General features: G+C 34.1%; 1 non-coding gene across 1 annotated transcript; it reads left to right on the top strand.

The window, feature by feature from the left end:
- Positions 1-278: 278 nt before the first annotated feature.
- On the top strand, positions 279-347 carry LOC119473986. The gene has a single exon (XR_005203268.1). It is a non-coding gene; the product is annotated as a small nucleolar RNA SNORD38 (small nucleolar RNA).
- Positions 348-10,172: the final 9,825 nt, after the last annotated feature.

Raw genomic sequence — 10,172 nt, 5'->3', positions numbered from 1 at the left:
TTCATGACTTGTGATATAACTGAAAAGAAAGACATTCCCCAGAAAAAGCCTCAAAGAGCTATATTTAAGCTGTGACTCCTCTGCATTTCAGATAAGGTGTTGATTTTCACATTCATTATTGGTGACTGTTGCATAGAAAAAAATTCTGCTCCAGTATGGACACTTCAATTTCATTTGTCCAACTTAATGACACACGTCCGTGATGTGTACTGGACATCATGGTAAATGCCAGGTATCTATAGTGGATTAAGTACAGGATCTTCTCTAAGGAAACCTCCCCTCAGTGACGAAAACTTTGTCCAGTTCTGCTACTGACATTAAGTGATGGTAACATGTGTCTGAGGAGTCAGGAAAAAATTTTTTTTAATTAAAAATAAAACATAAAAATAAGAAACTTCTCTTGTGGTGAGTGAGATAGATAGACAGTTTCCATAAGGGAAGAGCTGATTTCTGTACGTATGCCTGTTGCCATTCAAAGAATCAGTTATTTTTTTAGGAAAGTCATTTCAGTACAAACCTCCCCAGAAAACACAATTAAATTATTATGAAATTTTTAACTCAAGACTATTTGCTAATCTATGAAAAGGAGGTATTATTGAAGGATAGTTAATAGAGTTTTTCCAGAGACTGGTGTTGTGCAACCCAAATGTTCTCTTGTCCTATTTTTTAAATGTGGCAGCTTTTCCTATTGAACTATGACTGCTATTTTCTTAGATAAAATTCGATATTTTGGTTAATGACATATTTTTTCTTTTCTATCTGAAAAAGCCTATTTTATTAACAGGGTGCTTTTGGATTTTTGTATAAACTCTCAAGCAAGAAACTTTGATAAAAAATGGTATTCATCATTTTTCACTGGTCTATATCCTTCTTATCTGTCCCACTTTCTTCTTTTCTCTTCTCATTCTTGATCCTCTCCCCAAATGCATTTCTCCACCATGTTACTAGCAGGCTCCTCACCCATGAATATTACTCTGTAACTGCTGAAACCCCCTTTCAGAAACTCTAATAGAAGCATTTTGTTTAGAAAGTCATGTGAAAAATGTCAGGAACAACCCTTTACCCTGTCTCCCTAGCATTCTGAAAGTTGTCAGTTAACCTCACTGTGGTTCCTTTACTGGACCACAGTTTCAAGAACTGAACTGTGGCCCCTTGTTCAGTATCCCCTCCTGAAAATCAGAGTAAACAGTTTAGATCAAAATGGGCTTTCTGAACTCACATTTCAGCATGTTGAGCCAGCACTATGGAATGTTTGGGATTCTATTAATACAGAAGCTTTATAGCTTTAAAAGAAAGTATGCTTTCAGGGCTGAAAAGGTAGCTGCCTTATTTTCAAGTGGCAAAAATGGCATAGAAATTTGGTCTAGGGTATAGTTAGCTGGGGTATCCTAATATTGTCATAAATAGGTGAAGTGTTACTTTACAAGCTGTAATTTGAAAATATGCATACTTTGGTGAAAAATTATAGGCTGTTAAATGTGAAATACTAAGGTATACAGGAGATTACATACTTAAATGCCTGTGAAATCAACACTATTTCATATCTAACATTCATTGTTCAGTGCTTCCCAAAAGCTTAAAGAACAAAAGTAAATATTATAGCAATTTCTACAATTTTCTAGAGTTATTGTTGTTAAAAATAACAATCGTATTCTACTTTCTATAGCACTACCTACAACTCTATCACCACTAAAAGTATTCAGTAATGCATTTTGGCTATGAAGAGAAGCATTCCAATTTCGTACTCTAACATAGTTTTCCAGGTATCTGCCACTGAAAGTCATATTTCTCCTAAAAAGTTATAATAACATTTTATGTATATAGCGTTTATCACATTTAATATATAGGTTGTATTATTGTCATGCTAATATTTTCTCCCCTGCTACACTGCCAACTTATAAATGATAATACCACGCTTATCAGTTTTTAAACTCTTAATATCCAACATAGCACCTTGCTTTCAGCTATTGCTGATGGTATAAACATAGGGCCTGAATCAAGGATTGTCCAGGATTTTAGGCAAGTATTAACAGAAATGGGAATAGAGTTCAAATCTCCAATATCCCTCTTTCATTGTACAGAGCCATTGGCCATCTGGAAACAGTGGAAAGATAAATGAGGGGATATTGAGGTATTATTAGGTATTATGACCAGATATACATCCCAAGTAATAAGTACAGTATTTGGGTGTCTACAACTCTAGGAAGGGAAATTCAAAGCTATAGAAAAAAATTCCTTGAAAATTCAGAATCTATTAATTGTGATCTATTTAAGAAAAAAATACAGACAGCCACTTAGGAATAGTCTTAACTTTATATTTATACACACACATATAATTTTTAAAATAATATATTGACAGGCTGATTGTTTTGTTTGCTAACATAAAATTTGTGGCAAGGGCCTAAGCATTTTGCTGAATACAATTTCCCAATTATTGTATAATAATAATATTGAATAATAATCTGTTATGTGGACATTATTTTATAGAACAAGAATAACTAAAAATACAGTGTTGATCACTTTGTAAGGCACTGGGTCTATATTAACACATGGATGTGACATATCCACTGAACTTTCACATTCTTCTATTTTATAGATAGAGAAAAGGAAACAGAAAGAGTGACAGCTGACTCATTCCCCCTACATTCTTCTGGAAACTTCTTTCCAGTGGCTTTCACTGACTACTCTTTTTCTGCTTTACATTAAGCATTAGCTTTATTTGGGATTTTATCCTTACCTTTTCTGTAAATAGTTTTTATATTAGGGTAACTAATTTTAATAGTTTTTTAAAGTCTTAGTCTGTGAACTCTTTGAGGGTAGATGTGATGGCTTGTTCACTTTGATTTTATGGCTCATAATATATTTAATGGGCTATAGTTGTAGGAATAAGTAAATTCATAGAATTTAAAACCAGACTTCAGACTGCCAACATGCCAACATAGGGCTTTTGTGGCCAATCATAAGTAAATTTAATAATTTGGCCCATCCTTAGTCTAGTGAGAGTTGAGAGATTAATGGGGGAGCCCTATAGAGGATGTGATTTACATTCGTTTGGTCAGTGCTGAATTGGGATTGAATCACAACTTTAGGAATAAGTGAGATGGGAGAAAGAATACAGATTTTGGAGTAAATATTCTGAATTCTCCTGTCAGATCCTCACATCTGCATAAGCTTGGACATGTTATTTAATTTCTCTGCATCTGAGGAAAAGAGAAGAGCTGAGACAGGGTTAGTCAATCTACCTTTTCTTACCCAGGAATCTAAATTTAGCAAGGCGAATCTCTTTGGTTGAAAAGACACACAGCATATAGTTTGAAATATAGGCTGATTTATAGGCCAAATATTTGACCTTAAACTCTCTTGTTTCTCTGAAGTAGAATAACATAAGCCCGAGTGGCCCAGATTTGCTTCATACTGCAGTATGTCTTTATTCTGGGTGTTGTATTACAACATAAATTGGATTTGAGAAGCATCATTTGGATATTTGTTTGCCCTGATGTTAGAGAACATGTAACTATAGCATTGCCATTTGTTTCATGTATCCTAACAACTAGTTTGTTGTTTGAAGCAGTGGAAGAAATGGCTTCAGAGATTTTTTTGCACTGTAGTTTATTTGGTTATTCCACCATATATTCATGTCTTTACTACTGTTTAGAATGTACACATATGCTACTGAATGTGCTTCCATGACCTCTTGTTACCACACCAATTCAATTTTGTTATTTGACCATTTTTTTCACCTTAAATGATAGACTTAGATTTGTGAAGGGCATATCTCTTGTGGTGCTACACCCAAATTATGAAGGTGGCCAATGGTATTAATCTGTCACCTGAAACTTTCACCATAGTGAAAGCAGGTGGAAACCGCTCTTCTGTCTATGTCTATCATTGTGCCTTCAGGGTTACTGGTAGGAGACATTCCAAGTAGGCTTTTCAGATAAGAAATGTGAGTTTGTCTGATCAGGAATTGTAAACCTATTGTTTTGCCATTATCAACCACAGCATGTACTTCTGCTTCAGAGTCCTACTTCAACAAATGTGTGCGTTCATTCATTTTAATTTCCTGTTTCCTTCCCAACTAAAGTGGCTGACACCAGGGTAGCAGCTGGTTAAGGATGGAGGAAGTCGAGCCACATTTCCTTCTGCATCACTTACTTTTGGTGCGTCTGGCCTTAACATCATACACCGAAACTATTTGTGCATGGGTTCATTTAATCCAAAAGTCTCCAAGTCCTCTCTTCTTCAAACACAACCTTTCATATAAATTAAATAGACGAATTTCTAAATTCGGGATTCCCACCCATTTATTATTACTTTAAAATAACCCAGGCTTATAATTCTGCCCAGACTCACTCACATTCCTGAGTGCAAAAGCCTAGTTGGAATGTCTAGCCTTAGCAATTCACATTTTGAACAGTTATTTCTATCTCATATATTTAACCCACAAACTGAATATAGTTGAAAACAGCAGCAGTCTGTTTCAAATTAGATGTCGCATTAGGGTATTAAGAAAGACCATAGAAAAAGCACACAGGCAGAATATAAAGACATGGAAATACAAAATGAGAATTTGTAAAAAAGGAAAATGCCTGAAGTTTCTAATCACCATTAATAAAATTTTTGCAGAAATTATTAAATCTCTTGGTATTTTTTAAAAACCCACTCAAAAATGAATTTAAACTCAAAGTCACTTTTAATTTATGTCAATTATTTTTGAATAGTAAATAGCAAGAACATTTTTCTTATGGTTTCTTAGGAGACAATTTATAGTATGTCTAACAGAGCATATAATATGTATTTGTACGAGTATACCCACTTACTAGTGTGAAATACATAATAATTTTATTCCGCAGAGTACAGGCTTAACATAAAATAATCTGAAGAAAAGAAAAGGAACTAGGAAGTTCAGGAATTCAATAATATAATTTGCTGTGACATCACATGCCACTTAACAAATTAAATAGCTAAAATTTTATTGAATTTCTACCCTTTTTTTGGAGAAAACACCAGGGAGTTTTTCATAAATAAGAACCAATGAATCAAAACCAAAGGAAACTGACCACACCTGACTTGCGTAATAGAGGAATAGGAGCTGGAATCAGAGATTTAGCAACCTAAAGTACACTGACATGAATACCACCAGTGACTTCCCATAACCTTACAACCATCAGCAGGTGGTTCCCTGCACCAGTTAGAAAATGATAAAAGTTAGGGTAGGGGCACAGGCCTCTGCAAGCTTCCTTCAGTGTGTACCCACATTGCTATAGGAACCAGGCCAATAAGACATGTATTTGTATAATGGAAAGTGACTTTTTCCTTTCTTTGTCTGTGACTTTCCTGTGAGGGTGTTGGCTACCATTGCTCATAAGTGGCATATCACAAATGCAATAGCATTAAAGATATACAAGTAAGTCACATTTTTGTTTGAACCAATACTATGAATTTCTAGTCAGAAGAATCCCTTGGACTATTTGGAAAGAATCCAGAGACCTTTGCTGTTTATGCAGAATCTTCTACATTTAGCTTCTTAGCTCTTGACTTTTTTAACCATTTAAACCTTTTATCACATCATTTATTGTCTTCATCATAATCAGGATAACTCTTCTGTTGAATATCATATGTTTCACATAGGTGACTTAATAGAAAGTTAAATGAGGCATAAAGATAGCTAAACAAAAGGTCTATTGTTTTCTACATGCAAAGCTCTGTTGTAACTTGAATTCTGCAAGATACAAACAGATAAGGGTGCCTTTCACTCAAAATCAGATAATACAATAACTTAGAGAAATAGCAATATGTTTCACAAAGTTATTAAACTAATGATAACATAGTTACACATTGCATTAAAGGACAATGTGGCATTTTTGAGAATCCGTGTGGCAGAGTTAAATATTAGTTTCTCAAAAGAAAATCCTGAAATTATTTTGAAAAAGTCTTCAAATTTAAACAGAATTATTTTCAAGAATATCAGTACAGTTGACTACATTCACTGATCAGACTGCATTTTTTTCCTGAAATACATTTTAAATTGAAAATTTAACAATAGGTTATTAAGGTACATGTCTGCAGACTAGAAAAAATACAATTATGCTTGCATATTTTGGGGAGTAATTTTTTGGAAACTCTAATGGGAAAAAGATCCCACAAGAATACTTGATTTCATTACACATTTTAGTTTTCTCTTTTGCTAAGAATCTTCACAGCATTTTAATTAATGTTCATTTTTATGTCTTTTTTTCTTCACTTGTACTAAGAGGAATTCAGTAAATGTTTATATAAGAATATGAAAACAAACTGAAGATTTAAATTTTTAAAAGTACTGGGCCCAATTCAAGTTCATATGAGATCCTTAAGAAACGATTAGAGTAATCATGCTTTTCTGTACTTTATATAAAACATCTGTCTAAGCAAATACTTCATAGATGTTTCCTTCTCTGTTATGAAAACTAAAAGTATACTTAAGGTATAAAATCAAAAGGAATGTAGTCAATTTCCCAAAAAAAGAGTGGAAGAAAGTGTTGATTCTGTTGCTGCCTCTTGGTGATAAAGCATTATAGAAAAAGCTCTTCAAAGTGAAAAAACTTAGAAAAAACATTTGACATGGCTAGAGGTGATGGTTCATAAATTGAGAATAATTTTTCTAAGGTTACATGTGAAGACTATTTTTAATTAACATATGCCATAGTCATACGCAATGTTGGTACAAAGAACAAAACTGGGGGCTGATTGCGGTGGCTCACGCCTGTAATCCCAGTACTTTGGGAGCCCGTGGAGGGTTAATCACCTTAGGTCAGGAGTTCAAGACCACCTTGGCCATGATAGTGAAATCCTGTCTCTACTAAAAATACAAAAATTAGCCAGGTGTGGTGGTGTCAACCTGTAATTCCAGCTACTTGGGATGCTGAGGCAGGAGAATTGCTTGAACTCAAGAGGCAGAGATTGCAATGAGTCAGGATCGCACCACTGCACTCCAGCTGGTGTGACAAAAGCAAAACTCCAAATAAAAAAAAAAAATGAAATTTGACTATTCCAGTGATTCTGATTATATTTCAATAATTGTTCCATAATTATTCTAGAAGGCCTAATGATATCTCACCATTCATTTATGGAGTTATTCATAAATATATTCATTTATATGCGTTAGTTATGTAAAGTATGTGTCTATGTATCTGCACTTTGATACATGTTGATGACTCAGGCATGTTCCTTTCCTTCCAGTCAAAAACTAGGGGAAAGAAATCAACTTGCTAAAATAATAATATAATGTGATTAGATAAATGCTGTAATGATGACACCAGGGCTCTGTAGGAGATATAATGGAGAAAGCTGCTTTAAGTTGGGTGGTGAGGAAATAATATGAGCCAGCAATTATTAAAGTGTTTTTTAAGAACAATTAAATGTCAGATAAAAAAGATATACATATCTAAATATATTTGACAAATGCTGAGTTAAATAAAAGTAAAAAGGTTTCTTTATTGCAGAATTCTCAGAAACTTTAACAAGTGTTTCTCAAGTTTTTTGATGATAAAAATAATCTATGTCACTTCATAAAATACAGATTTCATGAACTCACCTTAGATATATAAATTAGTATCTTTCTTTAAATAGTCCTGATAGTCCTGAGAATCCATGACTTTTTTATTTGTTTTGTTCTTTCTGAGACAAGGCCTCTCTTTGTTACCCAGGCTGGAGTTTAATGGTATGATCAGAGCTTACTGCAGCCTCTGCATTCTGAGTTCAAGCAACTCTTCCACCTTATCCTCCCATACAGGCTCATGCTACTACACCCAGATAATTTATTATTATTGTTATTATTTATAAAGATGGAATCTCACTATATTGCCCAGGCTGGTCTCAAACTTCTGGGCTCAAGCAATTCTCATGTCTACCTCCGAACATGATTTTAACAAATACCCTAGGTGATTCTTATAATCTGCAAGGTAGAGAAATACTCTTGCTTAAGCAATTGTGTTTGGTATGACTTCAGTTCTTTTGCATTTGCTGAGGATTGTTTTATATCTGATTGGGTGGCCAATTTTAGAGTATGTGCCATGTGAGGATTAGAAGAATGTATATTTTGTTGATTTGGGAAGAGAGTTCTGTAGAGGTCTATCAGATCCATTTTGTTCATGTTGAGTTCAGATGTGAATATCTTTGTAAATTATCTGTTTCAATGATCTGCCTAATACTATCAGTAGAGTGTTGAAGTCTCCTGCTCTTACTTTTTGGTAGTCTAAGTTCCTTCATAGGTCTCTCAGAACTTGCTTTATGATCAGGATGCTCATGTGTTGAGTGCATTGCATATTTAGAATAATTAAGTATCCTTACTGAATTTAATTCTTTACCATTATGTAATGCCCTTCTTTCTCTTTTTGGATCTTTGCTGCTTTAAAGTATGTTTTGTTTGAAATTAGGGTTGCAACTCTTGCTTTTTTCTGATTTCCATTTGCTTGGTAGATTTTTCTCTATTCTTTTATTCTGAGCCTATGGGTGTCATTGTATCTGAGAGAGCAGCATACCTTTAAAGACAGCATACTTTTGGGTCTTGCTTTTTTTTTATTCAGCTTGCCATTCTGTGCCCTTTAAATGGAGCATTTAGCCCATTTATCTTCAAGGTTAGTATTGATATGTGTGGATCTGATCTTGTCATTTTGTTGTTTTATTATTATGCCAGCTTATTTGTGTGGTTGTTTTATAGTCTCACTGGTATGTGTACTTAAGTGTGCTTTGTATTGTCTGGAAATGGTCTTTTCTTTCCATATTCTCCTTACGAGATCTCTTGTCAGGTGGGTCTGGTGGTAATGAACTCCCTCAACATTGCTTATATAAAAGGATCTTATTTCTCCTTTGCGTAGGAAGCTTAGTTTGGCTGGATATAAAATTCTTTCTTTCTTTTTTAACCTTTATTTGGTACTTATTGATATGAAATTCTTGACTGAAGTTTTTTTTTTTTTTTTTTTTTTTTCTTTAAGAGTATTGACTACAGGACCCCAATCTCTTCTGATCTGTAGGGTATCTGCTAAAAGGTCTGCTGTTAGCCTGATGGGGTTCCCATTGTAAATACTCGCCCTTCCTCTCTAGCTGATGATTATGTGTCTTGGGGATGATCTTCTTGTATAGAATCTTAAAGGGGTTCTCCATATTTCCTGAATTTGACTGTTGGCCTCTCTAGCAAAGTTGGGGAAGTTTTCACAGATGATATCCTGAAATATGGTTTCCAAGTTGTTTGCTTTCTCCCCATCCCTTTTAAAGATGTCAATGGTTTGCAGATTTGGACTCTATAAAATCCCATGTTTCTCAGGGTTTCTTCATTACTTTTTCTGTTCTTTTTCCTTTATTTTTGTCTGATTGTCTTATTTCAGAGAGTCAGTCTTCAAGTTCTGAGATACTTTTCTAAACTTTCTGTATTCTGCTGTTAATACCTGCTGTTGCATTGTGAAAATCTTGTAGCATACTTTTCAGCTGTCAGATCAGTTAGATTCTTTTTTATGCTGGCTATTTCATCTGTCAGTTCCTGTATTCTTTTATTGTGATTATTAATTTCCACGAATTGAGTTTTGCCCTTTCCCATGAATCTCATGATCTTCATTTTTATCCATATTCTGAATAATATTTTTGTCATTGTGGCCAACTCAGCCTGGTTAGAACTCTTGTTGAAGACATAGTACAATCGTTTGAAAGACATAAGACATTCTAGTCTTTTGAGCTGCTAGAGATTTTGCAGTGATTCTTTCTCATCTCTGCATGAAGGTGTTGCTTTAACTGCAATGTACATTGAGTGCAGTCAATTGACTTTTTTTCTGGATGTTTTCCCAGGGCCAGGGCTTTGTGCAGGGTCTTCGTGTATAGCCGACTTCTTGTCTTTGTTTTTACAGGGGGATATGTTAGTGAGGTATTCTTGATGTGAAGCAATTGTGCAGTCAAAATCTTCAGAAAGAAAATGTGGTATATAACATTTTTACAAAGTTACCTGACCCTATAACTTTTATACAAATAATTCTTATTTGCATGTAATAAAATTATTTTGATTCTCAGAGTGAAGCATGTTTGAAAATAGCAACATAAATATAAAGATGTACCAAGTTGAAAAGCTATGATTTATTTCATAAATTCTTGGATATCTTTGTTCTTTCTTTCTTTCTTTCTTTCTTTCTTTCTTTCTTTCTTTCTTT

The sequence above is a fragment of the Cebus imitator genome, unplaced genomic scaffold (genome assembly GCF_001604975.1).
Source record: "Cebus imitator isolate Cc_AM_T3 unplaced genomic scaffold, Cebus_imitator-1.0 Scaffold199, whole genome shotgun sequence".
Lineage (NCBI taxonomy): Eukaryota > Metazoa > Chordata > Mammalia > Primates > Cebidae > Cebus > Cebus imitator.
The sequence above is the reverse complement of the archived record's forward strand: the minus strand, read 5'-3'. Positions and strand labels throughout refer to the sequence as shown.